The following is a 25,679-nucleotide window of genomic DNA, read 5'->3' as shown; positions in this document are numbered from 1 at the left end:
AGGTAGTGCCTTCCTGAAGTTGTCGCCTTGAGTCCCACTTTCAAAGCCTTTCCCTGTAGCTGGTACTATCTCTACAAGGTTTTGGATTGTTTTCATGTAGAACGGGATATTTTCTTTCTAGGAATGATTTTGTTTGCTCTTCTTCAACCTTGGGTTCTCTGCTCCCCCTTACTCTTTTCTGCACAACTTTTCCAGATTCCATGCATTTTCCACACATCCAGAGATGAGAAAGGAACTCTAAAGATGGCCTTGCTGTAATTTAGTGGCTATTTCTCTACTTACAATACTTTGAGGTTCATAGTATTCTCAGGCTCTTGAAGATGCTGAAGTTGTGCATCATGTGTAGTTTTACTTTTTATTGTTTAAAGCTGCATGGTCATTTTCAGAGGACGTGTGGAGATTCACAGTTAACAACTACCCATTGCCCTGGGGCAATCCATGTGTCCTTCCTTCCATCTCTGATGGTAGTTCTAGAGGGACGTCATTTCCTCCCCTCCTTTTCCTTCTGTTTATTCCCAGGGTCAAAGAATGCGAGGGAGGAATTACAAATTCATAATATAAATTGAGGTAGAGAATGCTAGTTACCACTATGGTATATGTATGGGTGCACATTCATGCAACAAGCTTTAGTGTATCATTAAGAAAAATCTACTGAGAGATTATGGGAGAAAAAGATGAGTTTCATAACCTTTACAATTCTTTCCAAAATACTGCTTTCAAAGTTGTTCTGAGAGGTAGAAGTTACGAGGTTTATATGTATTGGTTTTGATGTAAAATACATACCCCAGATAAAAATCTGTTATTTTCATTACTATTCCTGTTCACTATTATGTATTAATTTATTCATTATAATTTATTCATAAATAATTCTAATTATTCAGCAATCATGGATTACTATTTATTATTAGTTATTATGGTTTTTATTTCTCTTCCTTCTGTAGGGACAGGAGGGCTTTGATATGCAGGACTGAGAAGTAGTTGGTGAGCGAGGGACTGTGTCCCCTGGGAATACAATGTGCTGACAACACAGAGAAGTGCTGGGAAGCACATCCTGTACTGCAAGTTAAGAAGAAATCCCACTACTTACCAGGCTGCTGAACTTTTTACCCTTAATGAAATTTTAGTTCTAGGTAAGTAGGATGGTAGGGCTTTTGATATTCTAGTTTAATGTTTACTGCAGGGTGACCTGTAGTGTCATGGTAAAATGATAGGGTGGTAGGAAAACACTGGCAATTTAATCTTCCATTTAATCTCAGAATAAAGGAGCCAGGAGTGAGAGAGCTGAAAGAGGGTGTCCCCACAGCCAGAGCTTTTTCTTTGTTGTTGCAAGACTTTTTTTTTTTGAAGTGTGGGTATTTTTTTAATCTTGTTTCTTTTTCATGTATTTTCTCTCTTCTTGTATGGCTTTTTTAACCTGAGATCTGAGATTCCCAGTTTTCCAAATCATGGAAAAAAGGATCTTAGAATAAGTGACAAGGAAATTAAGATTTCTGAGCTCCTATGCTGTGTCAGACACCTAGGAGAATGTTTTTTATCTCTTTTTTTATCTCTTCTCTTTGTTCTCTGCTTTCTATGGGTAGCAATGAACATATATAAACTTATACATATGCTCCAAAGCATCACACACATATATCCATACACACTAGTTCCTCCTTTTCTTGGCCTACCCTTCAGTAGCACTTGAATATATCATATCAGGATTTAAAAATAAAACCTTATCGGTGTTTACCATTGTAGGGGCCCAGCTCTCTGGCATTTTATTTCTTTGACCTAGAGCTGCTCTGTTCAATACAGAAGTCCCTAAGCACATGTAACTTTTAAAATTAAAATTAATTAAAGTTAAAATTAAAAATTCTGTTCCTTAGTCCTATTAGACACATTCAAGGGCTCAACAGCTCCATGTGCCTAGAGGCTATCATATTAGATAGCAGATATGTAACAGATAGATAATATGTAACACTTGTATCATTGCAGAAAGACAGAACTGCCTTAGGCTTAGAGTATAAGCCGTCTTCTGTGGTTCAGAGCTCTCTCCCTGAATGAGGCCTGTGGCTTTTTACTTTTGTATGCCTACCGCTAGGCATATAGTAGGTGCTCAATATGTTTTGCTTGAAAAAGACAGGACGTTACTGCTTGTATACACATCGTTCATAGAATGATCCTTCTAATAAAAATTGATGGAACAGTAGAAAAATATAGTAGTAGATTTCTATTTTAATAATGTTTTATTAGAGCATAGTAATTTAATTTTGTCTCATCTTTTTTAAAATTGGAGCTATATTTGTATAATGAAATTTGTTCAATATAGTTCAATAGAAACTTACTAAGCATCTGCTGTGAGTTCACCTCTGTGTTAAGGTCTGCAAAAACATCACCACCCTCATAGCACTCACAATCTAATTAATTAATTAACTGGGCAAATATTTATTGAATACCATATTCTATATGCTTGGCACTGTTCTGGGAACTGAGGATACATCAGTGTATAAAACAGAACAGATCCATGCCTAATGGAAACTAACATTTCAGTGGGAGAAAAAGGGCAAAAAACAAGATAAATGAAAGTATGTTATATGTTATCTTAAAAGGTGATAATGTTAAGGACGAAAAATAGCAGGAACTGAGATAGGGAGTTGCTGGGGCAGGGGTTGCATTCTAATTTCAACAGTTTGGTTAGGGAAGGCCTCACTTGGGTAACATTTGAACAAAACCTTAAAAGGAAGTAAATTCATGCATTACCTAGGGGAAAAGCATATCAGGTAGGGGGAATGGCAATTTATAAGCCTTGAGGCAGGGGTGTGCTTGGCATTTGGAAGACTAGCAAAGGAGTCAGTGTAGCTAGAAAGAGTGAGAGAGAGAGAGAGAGAGAGTAGTAGGAAAAGAGGAAAGAGAGGAGAGAGGGGGTCAGGTCACATAGGGCCTCACTGGCTTTTGAAGGACTTTGGCTGTTACACCGAGTAAAACGGGCAGCCAGTAAAGTGTCTTGGCAAAGGAGAGTAATGATCTGACTTAGGGTTTAACAGATCATTCTATCTTCCATGCTGTAAATAGAGTGAAGGAGTGGGGAGGGGTGGGGGGAAAGAGTAGAACCAGGGAAACCAGTTAGAAGACCAGTAGAATAATCCAAAATCATGAAGATAGCTTGGACCAGGATAGACACGATAGGAATGTTACAAAGTAGTTAGATTCTACATAACACTGAATTTACTGACAGACTGGACCTGGAAGTGTCCTGCCTCAAACCATTAGTGGATGGTGTAAGGTGCAATTTAACTCATGATGGCAAATTGAGTCTGGAGGTGAGGGATGGGCCTGAGTGAAGGGGAGGGTACATGTAAGCAAGTAATAGAAGATGAGGCTGGAGATTCTGCATTAGAAAGGCGGTGAAAGTGACAGAGACAGATGAGGAATTTGGGAGAAGGAATAGGCTTAATGGGGATAGTTTTGGCCATGTTGAATTTGTGGTGATGGTGGAAACTCAAAGCAAGGACATGCTGGAAGGTTAGAATATGGAATTAGAGGTCAGGTGAGTAAGTCTGGTGTTAGAGAAAAAGATTTGTTTCTTCTTATAAAGAACTGTTGGTAGAAGACAAGAGAATGAATGAGCTTATTTACACTGAGAGCTCAAAGCAGAAGATCCAGGACCAAACCCAAGAAGATAAGCACAGTGCTGAGGAAGGTGGAGGAGTAGAACTAGCAAAATCAATAGAAGGACCCAGTGGAAACCAAGGGTCACTGCATTTCAAGGAAGGCTTGATCAGGAGTGCCACATATTGAAGTGAGATAAAGGAATGTACCTAGAGGAAAAGCTAGCAGTCACAGCAAGAAGCATTTTAGTGAGGTGAGTGGGTTAAGAGCTAAATCATGACGTGTGAGAAAGGAAGGGATCCCGAAAAATGGAACAAAAAGGCAGCAGCTTGTTGTATGTGATGATTTTCCAAGAAAGGTATGTGAGTTCTTTTCATGGGTCAGGAGAGAGGAAATACAGTTCATCTGCTGTCATATATATATATACACTCCCTCCCTTACAAGAAGCCTATCCATTGTGTATAGCAATATATCAGTAATGTTATATACCAAAACTGAGCTCAGAAATTTCTACTTTTTTCCTTTGCTGTTTAATTCAGATTTAACCTGGCAAACTCAATATAGGAAAATTCTGATTCCAAAAATAAATATAAATGTAATTATTCACTTTGCCAAATGAATATTTGCTTAATGGAAAATGCATTTTATTTCTCTTTTAAACAAAATGCTCTTCATTTACATGAGATGTGAACTCATTTATAAACACTACATTTGTCCTGGGTTTCAAGATACACATCCAAATGTATGTAAAGGGAAGCCTGCATTTACCACTGAGCTTTCTAAACTCTTCATGAGAAAATATTCCAGTGCTGTGCCTTGTCCACTTTCCCTTTTTACCATGTCAGTTTTTCCTAGGGGACGGATTTATCATTTTTCTTTTCTACTGACCTTTCATGACATATCTTTGACTTTCACACTATGTTGGGATGACCTTGTGAGAAGAAATATTTTCAGGTTCTCAAGACAATTCTTGGGGGTAACAGGCACCCTCCCTCCCACTGCAGACAGTAACAGATTTGTCATATTGTGCCCTCCCCAGAGTCTTTTCTTAGTTCTGGAAGTTGGAAAGAGCTAGCTTTAGGATTGGCTTCGCATTTCTAGCATCACCCACAGGACTGACTCTTAGTGACATTCCCCTCTAGGCTCTCCCTGTTGTTACCCTTTGTGTATTATCTTTGCCCAACTATCTTGGGTTTCCCAAGACATCACAAAACTTCCATAGAACTCCAGATGTGCACTCTTTCAGCTTCATAAGTGGTGGAGACAAAGGGCTTTGTTACATGTGTTGCTTTTGTCTTTTCTAGCTTCCCTATTGGTGTGTACAGATCTGTGTCGTCCAGGGACCCAGATGGGGGTCCGATGGTGGAACCAATATGCTGCTTTAACTGCATCCCCATGTGCTGACGGACACGTGTCGTGGAAACCAGGTAGAGATGGTCGTATTTTTCATTGATATTGAAAAACATGCTAGATTAAATATGTTTTGTCAAAGAGGGTTTTGGGAGCCTTCTTTATAAATAGGTATTAACAAGTTACAACAAAAATAATGTAGTCTATCAAATTATTGGATATTCTGTGCAATATGAAAAAAAACATAGTATTGGGTTTCAGTTCTAAAATTGCAACAATTGGGGAAAAGACTTGCATGAATTTAAGAGAGAAAATTTTTTTTAAAGTTAAATGCAAAATATAAATGGATTCATTGAAAGTATTTAAAATTTCAATTTCTGAAATAGATTAAACATTAGTTATGGAAAAATAGTGAATAATTGGAAAAATAAATGAATTACAGTTCTGTGTTCTACCAAATTATCTCTAATTTGGAATTATAAGATCTATAATTCCATCTTTAAAGACAATTGGCTTAAGGCCATAATCACTCCAGGTTTGTAGAACAGATGAATTTTGTAACTACTCCTCGATGGATTCATCACTACAACAGGCTGGATTTCTGCTCTTCATGATGAGATTTTAGCTGGGCTTGGTATGCTTATCCTTACAAAGCATGTTGGAGCAGGCTTATTTTTATCCCTGCCTTCTGTTAAAGATAACATAAATTGTACTTGTCTTTTGCCAAAAAGCCCTCAAGAGCAATTCATTTAGAAGAGACTTTTAAAAATGTGAAATTTCTCCCAAACTGAAAAGAAGCACAACACAATCTGAAGAACTCCTGGATCCCATGTGGGCCAGTCTGTGTACAGGGAGCAAAGGAGGTCCAGTACAGCAGTCAGAAATGATTAAAAGGGAATTCCAATCTTTACCTGCATCTTTCAAAGAACATTAAAGAAATCCATTTATTATCTACTACAAACTCATCTCAAATAACTTTTTCTTATGTCACAATATTCTCCCTAGGGCCTCTGCCCAGCTAAATTCCCCGAACTATTTTTTAACTTTAGTCAACATAGTTGTTATTTTTGTTTCCCTTCTTATTCTCAGTCCGTCTCCACCCATTCCTCCAATTCTGCATCTAGAGGGTGGGGAGGGTAAAGCTGAGTGGGCAAAGACAGAATTCTCTTCAGTAGGTGGTGGTGATGCTGAATGGAAGACTGAAAACACTCATATTTTATTCAGCCTTATCCCTGTTACAATCCTCTTGACTGGTTTACCCTAACAGCCTTAATTTTTTCATATATGGGAAATCATTTGTGGGTTGTTCTCAGGTTTATGAGGATACACAATTCCTCAGTTTGGAAGAGAAAGACAGCAGCATCTTACTGCAAAGGGCCCATGCAGGAAAGGCTGAAACCAAGAAGGGAGACTGAATTTCCAAAATCAAAAGTAGTTCTCAATCTGTAATATTAGCTGCTCACTCTAAGACCATTTTATCATGGTTCTGATTTTTAAAAAATTTTTTATTGTAAGGTTGAAGGCACTAGGGGGAGGGGTGAGCACATCACACTGATGACGTGCCGAAGTCCCCTCCCAACCTGAAAAATGTGCCTTAAGCTAGCCAATCCTTGCTCCGCTTTAAATTTAAGCTCTGCCTCCCCCTACCTTCTTTAAAAACTCGCTGCCTGCCCTGCTGAGTGCGACTTCCCCAGCCTGTGTCCATACAGGCTGGTGAACTTCGCCCGGGATCGCATTCAAATAAACTGGCCCTTTGTTGCCTCTCTTCGCCTGCTTATTTCGGCTGGAATTTATCTTGCATTTGGTGCCGAAACCTGGGAAGGAGTGTGAGTGTGGTACCCCGACCGGCCACTGGCGGCCCCGCCCCCTCCTTCCCCGATCCAGGAACTCAACCTGCTCTCTGCTGCGTGGACTATTTTCTGGTGAGACCCTCAGTTTCCCCTGGTCTGCTTCCCTTCCTAACTCCATTTCACCTGGTCCGTTAGAAATCGTGCATACGTCCAGGTCTGGGCATTCAGCCCTCTGTTGCAAGTATCCAGGATACCCTCCTCTGGCCCTGCAGTGGGGGAGACGTCCCTCACCCAGGCTCCCAGGACGTCTCCCCTGACTTGGCACACTTGGGATGCTGGGTGCTCCTCTCAGTGGGATAAGTTGGGAAGTGGTGCAGACATGGGGAACCAGCCCTCAAAAGTGGAGGCTCAGACCCCACTGCGGTGTCTCATTTCTAATTTGGCTACTCTATGTTTGTCCCGAGAAGTTCGCAAATGGAAGCTAGTCTTTCTTTGCTCTGAGGCCGGGCCTCAGTATCCCTTGGACAATCAGTCTTGCTGGCCCCCTGAGGGAACTTTCAATTTTAGCCTCCTCACCAACTTGATTAATTATTGCCACTGGAGCGGAGACTAGAGTGAAATCCCATATGTGCAAGCTTTTTGGACTTTGCAATCCCAACCAGACCTTTATGTAAAGTGTTTAATAACTCAGGTTCTCCTGGCCCGATCTCCAGTTAAAGATTGTCAGCCTCTTACTCTGCCCAGTCCTTCTTCCCTTTCAGATCTGCCAGAAAACCTCAGTCACCTGCCTCCCTCAGCTCGCAATCCCCTCCCCCTCTCTCCACCACCATCTTTAAGTCCTTTGTTTTCACATGTGTCGCGGCCATCTTAAAGTCCTGGGAAGTCCATTCTCAACCATGCTGTCTTCCTGCTCTCCTCTTCCGGTGGCTGCACCACCCCCTCCCCCTCTCCTTCCGCCTTCACTGCCCTCTTCCCCCACCAGAACACACTCCTCCTGCCCTCTAGTTCCAGAAGCCACAAACAAAAAGCTGAGGAAAAACAAAGCAATTAGATATCAGTAACTCAAGTCTTTATATCGGTTTGTCTATCTGTGTATATGTTTTTATGTAAAAAGTGTTGCTGACTGTAGTCATTGTGGCTCAGTTTGTATGTTTGTGTGTCTAAGTGTGTAGATGAAAAATATTTTCCTACCTCCAGATGGTACTCCTAAATTAGTAAAGAACTAAATTTCAGCAGAACAACTATTAGTTACATAAGATTAAGTAAACTAAAGATGATTTTGTAGCTTTTTGTTTCAAATGTTGCTGATAAAGTATTTTAAGCTTGTTCTCTTAAGCTGACAACAGTTTAGTAAATGACTGCCTTTATAAGCAGAATTGAAACTTTATCTTTCTCTCTACCTAATCCCTCCAGAATTTAAAAACCCTCAATAACTATTTTTATATTTCATGGTAGTATGTTTATTTGCACAAGTTCAATAAGAATCTGCTTTCCTTGTAAGAGGACCAATTAAAAACACTAGTTATATTACCAAAGCTTTGACTGGAATGTCATACTTGAGAAACACATACATAAACTCAGATGTGAACAGCTTTAAGGAACTAAGGTTGACTTTATAAAGCCAACAAAGCCCTTTGGAAGAACTAGCCTGGTACCTTGCTTACAGAGTTCCCAGCAGCCTTACCAGGTGAGTAAAGAAGGTCACTTCCTGGCAGGTGCAGGAACCTCAAGATGTCTTGGGAACCTTGAGAAGAGAAGAATTCACCCAAATCTACAGGTACTGCAGGCACAACCTGATGGCAAGTCTTACTTGGCTTTCTGGCCTCGAGAGGCCTTTAAAAATTCAATCTAAAATTCCTTACAAAAAGTTCCAGCAAAGCACATTTAAAAAAGCCTATATAATCAATTACTCTTCTTGCTGCACTTATGCAAATAATAAAGCCAAGTGTTAATTATTTTCTTAATCTAGCTACTAATAAAAATAAGGGTGATTTTAGAGAAAAGTATTGTGTCAATAATGCAGTCTTATCTATATGTCCTAATACTAATCATTGAGATGTAAACTCGATTCAAAATTTTAGTTTCCCCATAATACCTGGCTATAATTCTCAATTAAACTCTTCAGATTTCTAGTTCTCATATTCAGCCATGTATTCTTAATCTCATCAAATCTGTCCTTCCAGAATAAAAGCGCCAACTTTCTGAGGCTCTCTCAACTGACCAGTGATAGAGACCTAGCTGCACCCTTTACTGCACCCCTTCTCAGCATGAAGCAGCCAGAGCGGTCATCGCCTCTTTTCCCTGGCAGCAGCTAAAGTCTCTATCTATAAAAGAAAAAATGAAACAAAGACCATGAGCTTGGACAGAGTAGAATAAGGGCCTCTAGAGAAGGCAAAGCAAAATATTTGCAGTCAGAAGACTATAACTACATGCTACGAATCCCCTCCCCCCCCCACCAACGATGCCCCTTGTCAGCCAGAAGTAGCCAGATCAAATCGTTACCCATTATGACCAAAAGGCTGAAATGTAAGGTTGAAGGCACTAGGGGGAGGGTTGAGCACATCACACTGATGACGTGCCGAAGTCCCCGGCTGCTGCCCCTTCCCAACCTGAAAAATGTGCCTTAGGCTAGCCAATTCTCGCACCACTGTAAAACTAAGCTCTGCTCCCCACTACCTTCTCTAAAAACTCGCTGCCTGCCCTGTTGAGTGCGACTTCCCTAGCCTGTGTCTGTACAGGCTGGTGAACTTCGCCCAGGATCGCATTCAGATAAATTGCCTGGTCCTTTGTTGCCTCTCTTTGCCTGCTTATTTTGGCTGGAATTTATCTTACAATTATATATTCAAATATAATGGGATCTCAGTGAGTCCTGCACTGGGCCTTTGGCTGCTCTGGGTTATTCATAACTGAAGGGGACAACTGGATTTCCTTGCAGTCAGTCCTCTGTTCTTTGTTCATTAGGTGAAAGGGAGTGTGAACAGTGCAATGGAGACCATTGTTCAAATGCGCAAAAGAGTGATTGTGTGCTTGAAGAGGTGGAATTCCTTACTCATGATGAGGCCCTGGGATTCGTGTTGGTCATTCTCTCCATCTTTGGGGAGATTGTAGTCTTGGCAGTCACAATTGTGCATGTGATAGACAGGCACACTCCACTTGTGAACACCAGCGACAGGAGCTGAGCTTCCTCATTCAGGTTTCTCTGGGCATCACATTGCTGTCTTCCATGTTTTTCACTGGCAAGCCATACAGCCAGTCCTGCATGGCCGCCAGGTCACTCTGGCACTGGGCTTTTCTCTTTGCCTGTCTTGCATTCATGGAAAGACTATTTCACTGTTCTTAGCCTACAGAATTTCCCAGTCCAAACCCGACTTACATCCATCCCCTAACTGTATTGGAAAATCATTGTGCAATCTTGGCATCCAGCTATGGTTTGTTGGGTTGTATATTTGCTCCCAAGTGCTTCATTATTTTGCTAAGGCCAAAGAGGAACACTGATGAAATTGTTGGTACAAGAGTCCCCACTGTAGATAAGCACAATTGACTTCAGCCTCTGTGAGCAGTGAGCTTAATACCATAGAGTCAGCTGTTTTGGATGACCAGAGTTGTGAGTTACCTATGTCCTTCAAAGCTACAATGCTGACATGGCTCAACATTCCCTCTTAGGCTGCTCCTGCAGCAGCTGCCTGATGCTGTGGGGGTAATATTGAGGATTTGGATTCTGATAATGTAGTCTTAGCGTGGAATATGAAATCTCATACTGTAAAGACCATTTAGTGTGAATTAGAACACCTGTTACTACTAAAATTGTAAACCACTTCATTCAAACATTTCATAATACTTCAGCATAAAGAGCATGTATAGTAGAGGGTATGGTAGGCACAGGTAATCTAAAATGATGCATTTAAAAATTTGGTCTTTGAATATGTTTTTTTTCTCATATCATGGGTGTCTGATCTAGAAATTTACATTAAACAAAGTCACCTTGTAGAAACCAAAGAAATATCTAGTTCTATATACTGTTAATGCCTCTATGGAATAGACAGCTTTTCTGTGACTGAGGGAAGAGTTACTGCTCATAAACTTTCCCTTGGAGCAGGGCATTTGGTATGAGAATTTATGTTTCAAAGATCTCTGCAGCAAACAGAGAATATTGAAGGAATTGAAAGTTGAACAAAACTCAATTTCTCCATGAATTCATAATGGTAATGGACAAGTTTCTCCCAGAGGGAAGGTAAGGCCTATATACTCCAAATTTCCCATTTTTCTGCTTAAAAAAATAAAAATGAAGGGAATTAACATGTCAGCAACACAGTTATTAAATTGATTATATAGTGATTGGATGGCAAAAAAGAAAAAGCAAATGTTTACTAAGAGAGGTAAAGAATGAAAGATATTTTTTAGGAATATCTAAATAATAGATACTTGCCCTCCAATTATCCAGAGTTAACTGGAATGTTATACAAAATATTTTAAATCTTCTTACAGATATGAAACTTTAAAAATGACTTACACATATTCATGTGCATATGAATTAAATGTGTGGAAAACTGAATTTGTAGAAATGCTGATAAACCAAATACCCATGTGCTTGGTTCTAGGAAACCAACAGGATCAGAGAAAGCTCTCTTTTCAAGAGAACTTAATATTGTTTGTGAATTGTTCACCAAACCAGGCAAAGATTCATGCAGGCTTGTGGGAGCAGATAGTGAAACTGAGGTGACTCGTTTGTCAGGACAAGTCTGTCAGTAGTTTACGTCCTGATTTTTAAAGAATGGGTGTTCCGGACCAGATGAAGGGGATGCGCATCCTGAAATCTAAATAGAAAGTTTGCACCAAAGTCCCGCAAAGATCAAAAGTGAGCTCGTCTGTTGGAGGTAGCTTCTGTGAAGGCATCTGTTCTTTCGTCCATGCCCCGAGAGTTCTAGTGCTGTGCATCACAGCCTTAGGAGTCTTAGAGTAGAGGCTGCACCGCCGCATGAAGAGTGGGGAAATTGCCTTCTTTGTCCCTTCACTTGACCCAGGGATGGACTTCGAAAGAAGGGTAGTTTGTCAAAGTATCAAATAACAGGAAAATGAGAATCTGAGTCAGTTTCTTCCTCAGTTGTACATACAGCCTGAGTATTCTCAATAATCCATTTTGGGACTAAAAAAAAAGCTGAAAGATGGCTCAAGTCTAGTGACTTGCTTTACTTGTAGAATCAAAATATTTCAATCTCAGAGTAACCCATTTTTTTGGAAATGTTAACTATTGAATATGTGGTATCCAAAAAGATAATTCCAAAAGTCCATCTGGACAATATCAAAGTCATTTTGTATCCCACAACCCAGTAATACTTACTGGACTTGGGTTCTTTGCAATTATTTATTTTTCTGATCAGCAATAAGTTTGGGAAACTAGAGAAAATCAATGTTATTAAAAACAAAATAACAATAGAACTTGCATGTTTAATGTTTATAAAACTTTACAGTTTTATGATGGAACTTTCATCTAAAATGGTCGAAGTTATCAGTTGTTGATTTGGTGCACATGTATTGTTACAGAAACTGGCTTATGGCAGATAAATTGAATACTATGTGATTGTCAAAGGATGATGGCTTAATTTTTAGTATTGATTTATTCTTTGTAATTAGTACTAGTACAAGTATCAAAATATTTCTTATAACATTGAAAGATAATTTCTCTTTGGATGAATGTGTCATTTAAAAATTATTTTCAGTGAAAACCTGATTGGAATCTCTATCCGCACATGTTGCCTTGTAAGAGAATCGCATATAAAAGTCATAGAACCACTCTCTACTGGGGGTGAGCATTTGCTGGTAACTATGTGAAGGGCCTTGGGGATCAGCTCACAATTAATTTCAGAGTGTTACATCAAAATAATGTGGTTGTCTTGGGGAGCAGCATAAAGACTAATTGCGTGAAAGAAAAATTGCAAAACAACACTTTATTCAAGGCTAACCTAGACACATGGAGGTTTGAGCTTTTTTGGAAAAAGAAATGTGTATCAGGGCTCCTCAAACCCATACCATAAGATTAAGTCCTTTGGGTTAAGGCAAAGAAAATTCCTGATAGAAAGTGAATATATTATAGAAAAGGGAAAGATATCTCAACTGCCAGATTAATTTCCTTAAAACACAGCTCTGATTTTATCTCTTCCTGCTCATCAGCTCCCAGTGGCTCTCCACCCTCAGCATGTATCCAGCTGCCTTAGCCAGACAGTTAAGACCTTATAGGCTTTTATTGTCTTTTATTTTCACCATTTGTCACCTGCCACCTTGCTGCCCACATCCAACCAGAGTCCAGCAATTATATATTGTTTTATATATATATATATATATATATTATAACACAATCCAACTAGACTTCTGCAATTCCTGGAACTGACCTTCTATTCTCCTGATTTCGTGTTGTTCACACTACTCCCCTTCACCTCTAATGCTCTAACAGTACTCCAGCCCCCCATCCGCTGATGCATTCATTGTTGAAGGCTTCGTGTGCCCCACATTCAGTGAGGTAGAGAAAGTGTACAAAGACAAGGCACTGTCCCCCACATCCAGGGACTTACAGTTGTTTGGGGTGATAGGTAAAAAACTGGCCATTACCTTATGAGGTGATGAAGCTGTGACTGGGAGTGGGGGAACAAATAGAGGAACGGCAGGGTGAGTCAGGGTCAGGGAAAGTTCCCTGGGCGAGGAGACACTTGAATGGGTTCCTGAAGAATAAGAAGGAATTGGCCATACGAAAGAAAGTAAACTGTAGGACTTTATCTGTGCCTCTTTTATGTTACTGGCCATTTTCTGCCTTATACTAGGTTATCTGCTTCCATGTATTTTCTCTATCTCTATGTTATAATTTATTGTGTGAAGTGACCTTGTCATATACATATCTTTATAGTCTTAACATCTAGAATATATCTTGCACTTAATTAGTACCTGATGATTTTTTTAAAAAATGAATAGATGGATGAATAGAGTTAGCTGACACTCACCTAGCAAGGCCGGGAGCAATGTTTCAATGTAAGTTGAAGAGGCCTGGAGTGTAGCAGAGGTGGAGGAGGTGGAAAGAGCCTGTAGGGAAAATGCAGTGGGTGTCCAAGATAGTAGGGGCCAGCTTGAGAACAATAGGTACTTCAACTGGGAAAGAAGGAGGGAAAGCAGGACTAAAAGGAAGGCTGTGAGTTGAAATGGGAGTGGGCAAACGTGAAAGTAACTTTTCCATGATATTCACTTGACTGTTTTCCTATGGTATTTTCTCCTTAGTCTCATTTCTGAAGAAGAGAATGTAATATTTTATCCCCCCTACAGTTTTTTTCCTTTTGAGCTGTCACTGTAAAAAGCTTCTCTTTGGAACATCTGAAGATGGAGCAATTATTTATAATCTTAAGGTAGAATTATTAACAATTTATGTAAAAATATCTATGATATTCACTCATTTACATTTTTAGAGGATTGTTACACATTTCTGCTAATCGTTTTGGAAAAACAGTTTGAATATATGAAATGCATGCTACAAAAATCCAAATGGACCAGATATATTTGTTAGGGTAAGTTAACAGCTGAAACAAACAACCTCTAAATCTTAGAGGTGTAACAGTAACGCAACACACATTAGGCTAATGTATGTGTTATTATACTGGTCAAACTGCTTTCCTGGATGGACTCCTTCCAGGCACTGACTCAGGGATGCTGCTGGATAAACTGTATTCACTCCACCAGACCCATTCTCTGCCTTCCCCATTCTGCTCTGTGCCTCGACAGACTGCATCACATAAACTCGCTTGCCTGTGGCTTCCAGTGGGTTTTGCCAATGACAGGCACCAGGGGGAGATTGCAGAGTGAGAGGAGAGGTCAGTGTCTTTGCTCTTTCAGCCATAGCTCATTCCTTTACCTGTGGCCCCTCTCCCAGGGCTGTAGCTCTCACTGGGTGCCACACTGGGTGCTGATCTATCCTCTTCTCCTTTTAGACCTATAAAAACAATTCCCATTGTTCCTAGTCCCAGGTGCTTTACCATTCTAGTTAGATCCTTTACCTTAACACTCATGTGAATAGTTCTTCTGTGAATTCTCTTCTCGTGTGAGTGTACCAGCTGTTTCATGCTGGGACCCTGACTCATGTAGTGATCCAAGTTCCTTTCATTTTATGATGCTGCCATCTTCAGTGCAAGCAGAGAGAATACTTTGTGGGTTCCAATTCATGGATGACTGTAAATAGATTCTGGGAAGGCCTGATGGTGTCTAGCCTGGGGTCTGGGCTTTCAGTACTCTTGAAACTAGTAAACAAGAGTGCCTTTCAAGAATAGAGCCCCCAATGAGGAGAAATTATTGGGAGTATGATCAAAATTGGTCAGGACAAGGACAACAGGGACAAAAAAGGAGAGGGCTCAAATCCATATTATCAAATGAAACCGTACTGCTTTTAACCTGGGTCATCTTGAAACTTATGATGGGGCTGGAAGAGAATGAGAACAAGGGTTTTTGATGCTTTGGGAAAATGATCATAGTTATTTTTGCTAATGGGGTGAAGTGAAGGCAAAGATAATCTCAAATTACTCATAAGATACTACTAGCATATGATGGATATTATCAATAAATATTCCAGCACTGTTTAGTGTGTTTGCTGTATAATGGTGTGGTAGGTGGCTGCCCGTTTTCCTGCCAATGCTCCATCACTCAGAACGCTTTTGAGTGCCTCGTGGAAATGGCTTTGGAGTTTGAAACACATTGTTTTGAATATTCACAATTATGAAAAACATTTTACTTTTTCAGAAATAATTTCATACTTTTGGAGAATAATTAGATTTTTTAAAAAAGTATCATTGATATACAATCTTATGTCGGTTTCAAATACACAACACAGTGATTAAACAGTTACCTATATTATTAAATTCTCACCCCCGTTAGTGTGGTTGCTTTCTATCAATGTAATAAGATGTTATAGAACCGTTAACTGTGTTCTCTGTGCTGTAGTAGTGTCCCCATGACCAACCTATATTGTGACTGAGAATTATTGTGCCCTTCCCCCTACCCCTACCCCCCCCAACCTCTTTCCCTTGGTAACTTCTAGTCCCTTCTTGGTGTCTATGAGTCTGCTACTATTTTTTACCTTCTGTTTTGCTTTGTTTTTATACTCCACAAATAAGTGAAATCATTTGGTATTTGTCTTTCTCTGCCTGGGCTTAGAATAATTAGATTTTAAAAATATTTTTATTTATTGCTGAACATTGAAAGAAAAATGTAAAAGAAACACAGAAGATATTTTAAAGGCTGAATGGAATAAGAAATGAGGTAAAGCAAAATGAAAATACAGTATTAAGGAAAACTCTTTGCAGTTATCTATGGAAGCTGAATATAGGCATACCCTATGACCCAAGAGATTCGCTCCCAGGAATATATTTACTAAACTATGTATGCTTACCAAAAAGATAAATTGGATAATTGTGATACTCAAGCAAAATGCTACCCAAATGCACATCAACAGTAGAATGGATAAAGAAATTGAGATATACTCACACATTGGGATACTGTAACAGCAGTGAGAATGAATGGCCTGCTTTGTGGTGAAAAGGCTGTAGCAGGGTTAGTCTGAGAACTGGGAGACCAATTTGGAAGGATCACTGTTGTCTAGGCAAGAGATCATGATGGATTGGACCAAGAGCAGAGTTCTCAACAGTTTGTGGCTAGTTGGATACTGTCAACAGAGATCCTGATATAATTTAGACATTGACATATGAAATGCATATTCAAAAGAAAAGGGGACATATTAGAAAACCACAATGTAGGCACCTAGTATAACTTCCAAAAATAATTCCATTATTTTGTACTGGCTTTTACTGCCTTTTGAAATTTTGATTCATAAGGGAATCAGTTAAGCTGATAAAGCCACTTGGGTAGAAAATGGTTTTCTGAGAGTAGTTGCCAGAGCTCACTAGTATTTAAAAAATATGAATGAAAAACTTCCAGCTTTTTCTTTGCCGTTTTAAAGTTTAAATACCTGTGAGTAAACACAGACCTTTTCTCCTTTCTGTCTTTAGTTTGTATAGTAACTTCACAAGTGCTTCTGGAGAAGTGAGCCATGTTCTAGGTGGTGTCAAGAGAATGAAAATGGGTATGTCATTCAGGTGCTCTTCCTGGTCTCTAGAAAATGACAGGCTAACACAGCCACCATTGCTGGGACAAATGACATGTGCAACAGAAAGATACAATCTCTTTGAGTCACTTATAGTTCTGATCATATGCAAAGAATTTCATCATAGCCTAAGCAGCAAATGTCTTTTTTCCCCCTTTTCTCAAAGACACCAAAGTTGATTTCTACCTTCTCTTTGAAGATTCTCTCCAGGGTGCCCCACTGTTTTGTGCTCGAGTATATTGATTTATAGGTCAAATGCAGAGTTTTCTACGGTAAAGCATAAATTACTCACTACTTCTTTATTAGATTTTTCTTTCTTTGTTTGTTAGTTTCATGGCCGTCGCTTTATCAACTTCACTTTAAAAGTATATCTTCCCACAGTGTTAAGCAGACTGACAGAGGAGCCAGCATCCTCAGTGAAGGCCTTGATTGGAGAAGACAAAGACGCAAGTGATTTGCTTTGTTGCCCTAGTCTTGAAACTGGTTGGAAAAAGCAGAGCAAAATAACTAAAAGCAATGGGTTTAGAATAACATGGTTTGGAATCAACAGTACACTTTCTTGCTATTTAATCCTAGGTAAGTTACTTTATTTCTTTAAGCACAAAGCCTGGCGCATAGTAAACAATAACTTTAGCTAGTGTCTTAGTCTGGGCTGCTGTAACAAAATAGGATAGAAGTATAGCTTAAAAACAAAAATGATTTATTTCTAACTGTTCTGGAGCTAGGTGATGTCAGGGTGTTCCCAAAGTCAAAGAATGAAATTCGCCAACACTCAAGGTAGGAGAGCACGGCAGAGATTTTAATTTAGAGATAAAGGGAGAGGACAGAGCTCCTGGCTCAGGCCAGGAGGGGACAAGAGAGCCCTGGGGTGGTGCGTTACATAGGGGTTTTATAGGCGGTTGAGAGACAAAGGGCTAGGCATGCACACCTGTTAAGTGGTCCCAAAATGTTTATCTTTGAATAGACATTAGGTTTCTTATTAGTCTTCGTGGTTATTTATAAGAATTTTACTGCTCTGATTTCCTCCCATGATAGCAGCTTCCTGGTCTGGGAGCATATCTCTTAAGACTGCCTGCTTTGCTCCCAAGTTGGGCTGATTTATTGTCTGTTTGTTAAGAAACTTACTTTTTAACTAATTGGGTTTTAAGATGCAATCTTATTTTCAAGATATAATCCTTCCTGTTTTTACTACGTTGCTTTGGGCTTGCTTGCTACATCCTCTAGGTTGCAAATCATTTGTTTAGAGCTCGAGGAAGAAAAGCAGCACCTGGGTAAAGTCAGAAAAACAAGCTGGGCCCCCCAGCAGGCCAAAGCAAATCCCAGAATGGATTATCTTGCTTTGTTTTTTCCAGAGGCCCTCACCCTACTCTGTCTAAACCCATGGTCCCTGTCTCACAGGGAGGTCCAAGATCATGGCCCTAGCAGATTAGGTGTCTTGAGAGGGCCTACTTCCACGTGGTGAAAGGCAGCTCTCTGGGGCCTCTTTTATGAGGCCAGTAATCCCATTCATGAGGGCTCTGCCCTCATGACCTAATCACCTCCCAAGGTCCCACCTCCTGATACCATCACCTATGGGATGAGGATTTCAACATGAATTGTAAGGGAACACAATCAGATCATAGCAGCTAGTTACACTATTATTAATTCAGACAGAATTGAACTGTTAGGTAAGATTATTTTTAGCTAGTTGGCCCCTATGTCTATTTACTCCCAGCCCCATGGACTAAGCATTTTAGACTCCAATTGGGGAAGGAAGCCTTCCTTTAGTTACTTTCATAGTCACTGGCACTTCCGAGCCACATTATTCCTGAAATCAGAAAGCTAGAATCATTATACATATTTCCTCTCCCTTCAGCTGTCACCTCTTCTCCTTCCAAGCCCCACATCCTGCACAATTATCTACTAATTCCTGTCAATTCCCACTTCAACATGGCTCTCAAATCAGTTCTTTCCTCTTTATTTTCATCCAATCCGTCTGACACCCATGGCCCCAGCACTTTCTGTCCCTCTTAACCTGCTTCTTTCTCAACAAGAGTCCTCTTTCTAAAATATGTGTCTGATGTTGTCACTTCCTGGCTAAAACCCTTCACCATTCTGCTCTTGCCCCCATTGGTCTTTCTTTCCTGCCAGTCGTTCTCTCCTGACCCTTTGTGGCCTCCCTCCCCTCTAGCTAGATTTTTTTTTTTTACAATTTCATGAATTCATCTCCTCTAGTAACTAGAGGAAGGCTTCTTGTGCCTGAATCTGCCTTCTTTCTTTGAACTTCTTTGGCCAGCTCTCTTCCTCCAATCCTTGATGACTCCACTAACATATCACTTCTCTGTGGAAGCTTCCTGAGCAGCCTCTCTCCACTAAGTTGGCAGTGGGTACCCTCTCGGTGCTTTGATTACAGCACTTGCCACCTTGTGTTGTGATGGCCTTTGGAAGGGAGCATCATGAGCTCAGGAAGCTCTGCTTTGTCATCTCTGAATTTCTCGTACCTGGTAGAGGGCCTGACACATGGTAGGTGCTCAATAAATGCATTCTGAATATCACTATACAGTATCAGGTGGCTGCTGTACTGGGAGGCTGGTGTGTTGGGTCAGTGTAATCAAGATACAAGGGAACTACACTCAATACATCTTTTGTTCATTTTTAAAATTCCTATGCAGGACTGGCATCCGGCTGTATGATCATGGTGTGGCTATATTGGACCTTCCTCAAACACGGACCTGCTTTGTAATAAAAGCTGTACTTGGGGAGGAAAATTTTTCCTTTACCCTTTAAGCTTCTCCTAACTAGTCTAAGATCAAATTGACATGAGAAAGATTCACAGGAGGAAGAAAACCAAAGTTTTGTTACGTCTGCACAGAGGCCTATGATGACACCGAGACCTAAAAAAATGATGAAGGCAGGTAGCTTTTATACATTTTGGACAAAGAGGCAATAAATCTGTGTGGAACTGATAGAATAAAGAAAATTTATGTTTGGGAGCTTGAAATTTTAAACAGCACTTGGCTTGGGTAGTAAATTAGTAAAAAAAAAATTTTTTTATGCCTCCTTCCTGGCTCTAAATTCCCTATCTCTGGGGATAAGGATACCTTCTACCCTCCAGGTCCAGGGAGGGTAACTTCCACATGGGAGAGTCATTTCCTGGTTTGGGGAGGGGGATGGGAGGGTGAGAGTGTCCCTCCTGCACCAGCTTCTTCTCTAGTCACTTTAATTCAAAGTGATCAGTAGGCCACTGTGGCACATCTTGGTGCAGCATGCCCTGGGCTCCAATAGTATACTGTCGGGTATTTAAAACATCATTACAATAAATGAGATGACTTGCCTCTGGGAAAATTGTCTTTAGCCTATAGACAAAGCCACCATGAGCCATGGTCACCCATCAAGGTCAACATAGCATTGGTGGGCTTAATGCTTTCCATCCATTGGCTCAGGCCACAGCAGCTAAAGCTGGTTTAATATAAACCTCTACAAACCACTAAAACCAAAATGCTTTGCCCACTAAAGGTTAAGGGTCACAACTGCCTTCACTGAACCTACCAAAAGCTTCTCGGCATGAATATTTTGCCTCCCCAATTCCACACATTTTCTTGATTTTTAGTGTGGCAGGTTTCAATTCCGAGCCCATGAAAAGTTGCAGTCATTGAGAATGCCAACAATTGATATCCCTCTCTCCTCTCTGGGTTTATAACAAAATAAGATATGTCAAACAGTAGCAAATGGGAGGCCAAAATGCCATATTTCTTAGGACAAACACCAAGTTGAGGATGTAGCTTATTGTGAGGGTCAGGTGGTTTCCTTAATCTGATCCCAAGAATTCGGTTGACCTACCTTCAGTCATAGGGAATGTGGGACTGGGACAGGCCTCCCCACAGAACACTTGGATCATGAGAAAGCCAGGAAAAGTTCCGTGCCTTATGGGCCTCTCATACCCAAAGAAAATGACATCTAAGGTGTCTGAGCTCAGCTATGTCACTCCACTTCCCCTGAGGGGTGAGTAGGCAGTGGAGAGATGCGACAGGTGTTACTCTGGTTAGGCTTTCTCTGTGGCGAAGGAGTCAGGAGTAGGGAAGAATTCCCATCCAGCACTAGCATGACACGGGCTCAACTGACTTTTCTGATTTAATCAATTAAAAATATATGTATATATGGGGGTTCTATTGCTCCACATCAGTATTTTGCTTCTTTTAGTCTCTATAATTGCCTGCTGTACTAGTCTATGTGTGGATAAACGTATGGTAATTCTGCAGTAGTCAAAAGAAGACAGGATTAATCATTTATGGATAGCTTACCATGAACTCTTAAAGGCAGTCACATAAAATATCTGCTATGCTTCTTGCCTGTATTTTAATGCTTCCCATCACAATACAAATGGAAACTGTTTCTAAGCCTTGAAGCAGGGAAAGAATAATAATGACCTATTCTTGGATCTTTTTGCATTCTTTATTTTCTACTTCAAAGGAAGTGAAATATCCAAAATTCAAGTTGACTCAATTTATTTTCATACTGTAGCCTCCTTTCAAACTTCTAATTGAAAGGCCAGTAATGGATACCTAGCTTTTTGACCTTAATGCATTAATGTTGCATTTTAAAAGCAGGGTAAATGGGGCCATGTGATGTTTCTCAGATTTAGAAGCCTTATCACTTAATAATGTCACCGGCCCTATCACTATACAGTATCAGGTGCTGGCTGAACTGGAGGCTGGTATTTTGGGTCAGTGTAACCAAGATACAGGGGGAACTGGTGAGGAGGGCTGACTGTGCAGAAAGCCTTAGGACAGAAGATGTAACAATGTGTCAAAGGCAGGTGTATCTGCCCAGAACTTCCAGAGGTAGTGAAAAGATAGGAGTCCTGTGCCTCTATTTGCCCACCCATGGTGAGTGGCACTGCCTTGACAAATTGGGATACAAAATCTGATCTGGACTAGATGACTCACAAGGTCCTTTTTGGTAGTTAATGACAAGAGTTAGGATTCCATTGGTCAGTGTGAAAAAACACCAAATACTTGCTCATTTCTTGCTGTGGCCCCAGCAATAAAATCTATGTGCTAGTGAGGGGAAAGGAGAAAGGAGAGATGAGAGTGAAGACATGGGCCTCATCTTTCGGGGTTTACATTCTAGGCAGGGAAGGAAACAGATTCATACAGTCATTGAAAGAATGCTATAAGTTTGGTCAGTAAAAGAGACATTTAAGGACATGTAAAATTACTTACCATCCCTGAGATTTTATCCTGTCTGTGTCTAAATATCCTCCTCTGTTATAAGGGTATCCTAACACTACCTATCTCAGAATTAGAAGGATTAAATGAGATAATGCTGATAAGGTGCTTGTGATGTTGGTTTTAAAAAACACTAAATGCTAGATTTGTGCCATTGAACCATTGTAAAGCCATGTGCCTGAGTCACACTTTTTTTTCTGAGTTATGCAAAAAAGTTTTATTGAGTTCACAGTTAATGTTACAGAGGTTTTTTTTCTTTTTTACAGACTTTCCTTGAAACTAGAGTTTTGCATTATCCCATGCATGCCTTTCTAAAAACACCTGAATGATGAATCCTTCCAATTCCAAAAGTGAAGTGAGAAAATGATATCAAAAGAAAATTCACAAAAGAAGAAATACAAGCAGTTAGTGATTTTATAGGAAATAAAATAAAGATGCTCAACATCATTTATAAAGAAATGAAAACTAAACCATCAATGACGCATTACTTTCATGGGTCCCCTTAGAAAAATTAAAATGTTAACTCTCAGTTTTAAAGGCAGAAATGAGCTTTTTCATATTAGGTAGGTGAAAATTGGTTCAGACTTTCTGGAAAGAATATTGATAATATGTATTAAATGGTGTAAGATTTTTTTCTGGTTCTGACCTAGTAGTTCCACTTACAGAAATTTATCTGTAGGAAATAGAGATGTATGAAAAGATTTTCAGCATTGCTTTTATTTGCTGTATCCTCCTAAAAAACATCCTTAAACCAGAACAATAGGAAGTTAATTAAATAAATTATGATATAGAAATGCAGTAAAATACTGTATAGTTATTTTAAGGGCTATTTAATGGGGAAATGCTCTCTTAATGTAATGTACGAGAAAAAGTACAGGGTGTTCAAGATTTTATTAAAAATTTGTGCTCAAAAATGTCATTCATAATTATAATGATTCCAATTATATTGGAAAATTTCGTGATACATCATGTAGCTAAGAAAAGGGACCTTAAAACAATATCACAGGACAACTGTAATTTTAATTTTAAAGTATATTTCTAGATGATGTTGGACCTCTTCACATCAGATGTGAACAATAATTATTTCTACAAGCTGGGATTGTGTATGATTTTAATTTCACCATTGATGTTTTCCTGTATTTACTGATATTTTCTTAAAAAATGTAAAATTTAGTTTTAATTACACCAGTAAACACACACACACGTATTCACTGTAATATAGCACCTAAACAATACAGAAGTACAGAGTACAAAGTGAAGTTTGTCTTTCATTGCATTTCCCCAGAAGTCCCAACTGTGGGTAATCATTAGTTACGATTTTGGGTTATCTTTCCAGAACGCTTTCTGCGGGTTCAGGAACCCCACACTGTATTATCCGCACTGTCTACCATTTGCAGACCGCAGAGTGAGTGCTTTCAGCCATTCTCCCCGGGCTCTTCAGGATGCAGTGCTCTGCTGACATGGGGCTTGTTCCTTTGAGGCTTTCACTGTCCCCTGGCTACGCCAAGGGACCGGGATGTCCGCGGGGGTTCCTTCTGACCCTGTCCTCCTCTTTACTTCCCCTGAGAGCACCTAGCATTGTGTCCTTTTCTTATCTCCTCCTCAGTCAGAAATGTTTCTACCTTCTCCTTAGGTGGGTATTAACTCCTGAATTTTCTTTACCTTTGGATTTTGAAAATTTTAGACTCAGCTGGCCAAGCCTTGCTTTAAAAGGGAATTGTAAAGTAATGGAATTCATTCTCAACATTTGGATTTCAAGACTTTCCCAGTCTCTCTGTTCATTTCTGTTCCTTAGGCCTCCTTCCCTCCCTTCTTTCTTCTATAGACTAAAACTTCCTCATTTGTAATTCCTCTGCCGAACACTGAATATTTCTTTCATTTTCTATTTTTGCTCAAACAGTCCTCAGTCTCTAGCTCAACTGGGAGAAGTTCAAATACAAGGAAGGGGAAAAAGAACAGTAAGATGTATTTCAAAAAAAAATTATCAAACTATAGAGTTGAAAAGTTTATACTGTACATACAGAGTTTTTTTAGGTCAGGTTTATAGAAATGTAATTTAAGAATAGTAAAACTCACCATTTTTAGGTGCACAGTTGATGAGCTTTGTCAAAGGCAAAAAGAAGCTGCATAGCAAGGACCATGACCGAGATGCAGAACATTCTCATCACTGCAAATGTCCCTTCATGCCTCTTGTAGTCAGTCTCCTCCCAGCTCTCAGCTTTTGCCAGAGACTGACCTATAGTTTTGCCTTTTCTAGAATTTGATATACTATATAATTTTTTAATTGAAGTACTGTTGATATACAATCTTATTCAAAAATACAGCACAGTGGTTCAACAGCTACTCATATTTTTAAATCCTCAGCCCCACTAGTGTGGTTACTATCTATTAATGTAGAAAGATGCTACAGAATCATAGACTGTATTCTCCATGCTGTACTACCATCCCCGTAACCGATTTATATTGTGATCATGAATTATTGTGCCCCTTTATCCCCTTCACCCCCCTCTCCAACCCTTCTCCTTTGGTAACCACTAGTCACTTCTCGGTGTTGGTGAGTCTACTGATGTTTTGTTACTTCTGTTTTGCTTTGTTTTTATATCCCACAAATAAATTAAATTATTGTTATTTGTCTTTCTCCACCTGGCTTATTTCACTGAGCATAATATCCTCTAGATCCATCTATGTTGTTGCAAATGGAAGGATTTCTTTTTTTATGGCTGAATAATATTCTGTTGTGTATATGTGCCACATCTTTATCTATTCATCTATTGATGTACACTTAGGTTGCTTCCACATCTTAGCTATTGTAAATAGTGCATCACTAAACATAGGGGTGCATATATTTATTTCAGTCAGGGATTTTGTTTTCTTTGGGTAAATTCCTACAAGTGGAATTACTGGGCCAAATGGTATTTCTATTTTTAGTTTTTTTAGGAACCTCCATATTGCTTTCCACAGTGGTTGCACTATATTACATAATTTTTTAAATCTGGCTTCTTAACATAATGCTTTTGAGAGTCATGCATGTTGTGTTATCACTAGTCCAATCTTCTATTACTAGGTAGTCTTACATTGCATAGATGTACAATAATTTATCCATTTACCAGATGATTCTTAAACTTGCTTCTAGGTTTTTGATGACTGTGTGAAAGCTACTATAAACATTCATATGTAGTTCTTTCTGTGGACATTCATTTCCATTTTTCTTAAGTAAATATCTAGGAGTGGCTTTCTGGGCGGTGTAAGTGTACAGTTAACTTTTAAAGAAATATTGAAATATTTCCTACGGTGGCTGTACCACTGTGCTTTACCGCCAGTAATTAATGAAAGTTCTAGTGACTCTACACTGCAAGCACTTGACATTGTGAGGGTTTTTTCTTTTCTCTTTTCCTTTTCTTCCTGTTTTTAAATCTTAGTTTTTCCAGTTGGCGTGCAGTGGGATCCCATTGTAGTTTGAATTAGTATTTCACTAATTTGTAATGATGTTCAGCATCTTTTCATGTACTTATCTGCATTCATATCTCTTCTTTAGTGAAGAATCTGTTTCAATCATTTGCCCACTTTAAGAAATTCAGTTGTTTCTTATTATTAAATTGGGAGAGTTCTTTATATACT

General features: G+C 39.5%; 1 pseudogene; it reads left to right on the top strand.

The window, feature by feature from the left end:
* LOC108407496 (vomeronasal type-2 receptor 1-like) overlaps nucleotides 1–25,679 on the top strand; it is a 48,388-nt pseudogene that overhangs the window by 17,324 nt on the left and 5,385 nt on the right.

The sequence above is a fragment of the Manis javanica genome, chromosome 3 (genome assembly GCF_040802235.1).
Source record: "Manis javanica isolate MJ-LG chromosome 3, MJ_LKY, whole genome shotgun sequence".
NCBI lineage: Eukaryota > Metazoa > Chordata > Mammalia > Pholidota > Manidae > Manis > Manis javanica.
Note: the sequence above shows the minus strand (reverse complement) of the source record. Positions and strands in the feature narration are given on the sequence as shown.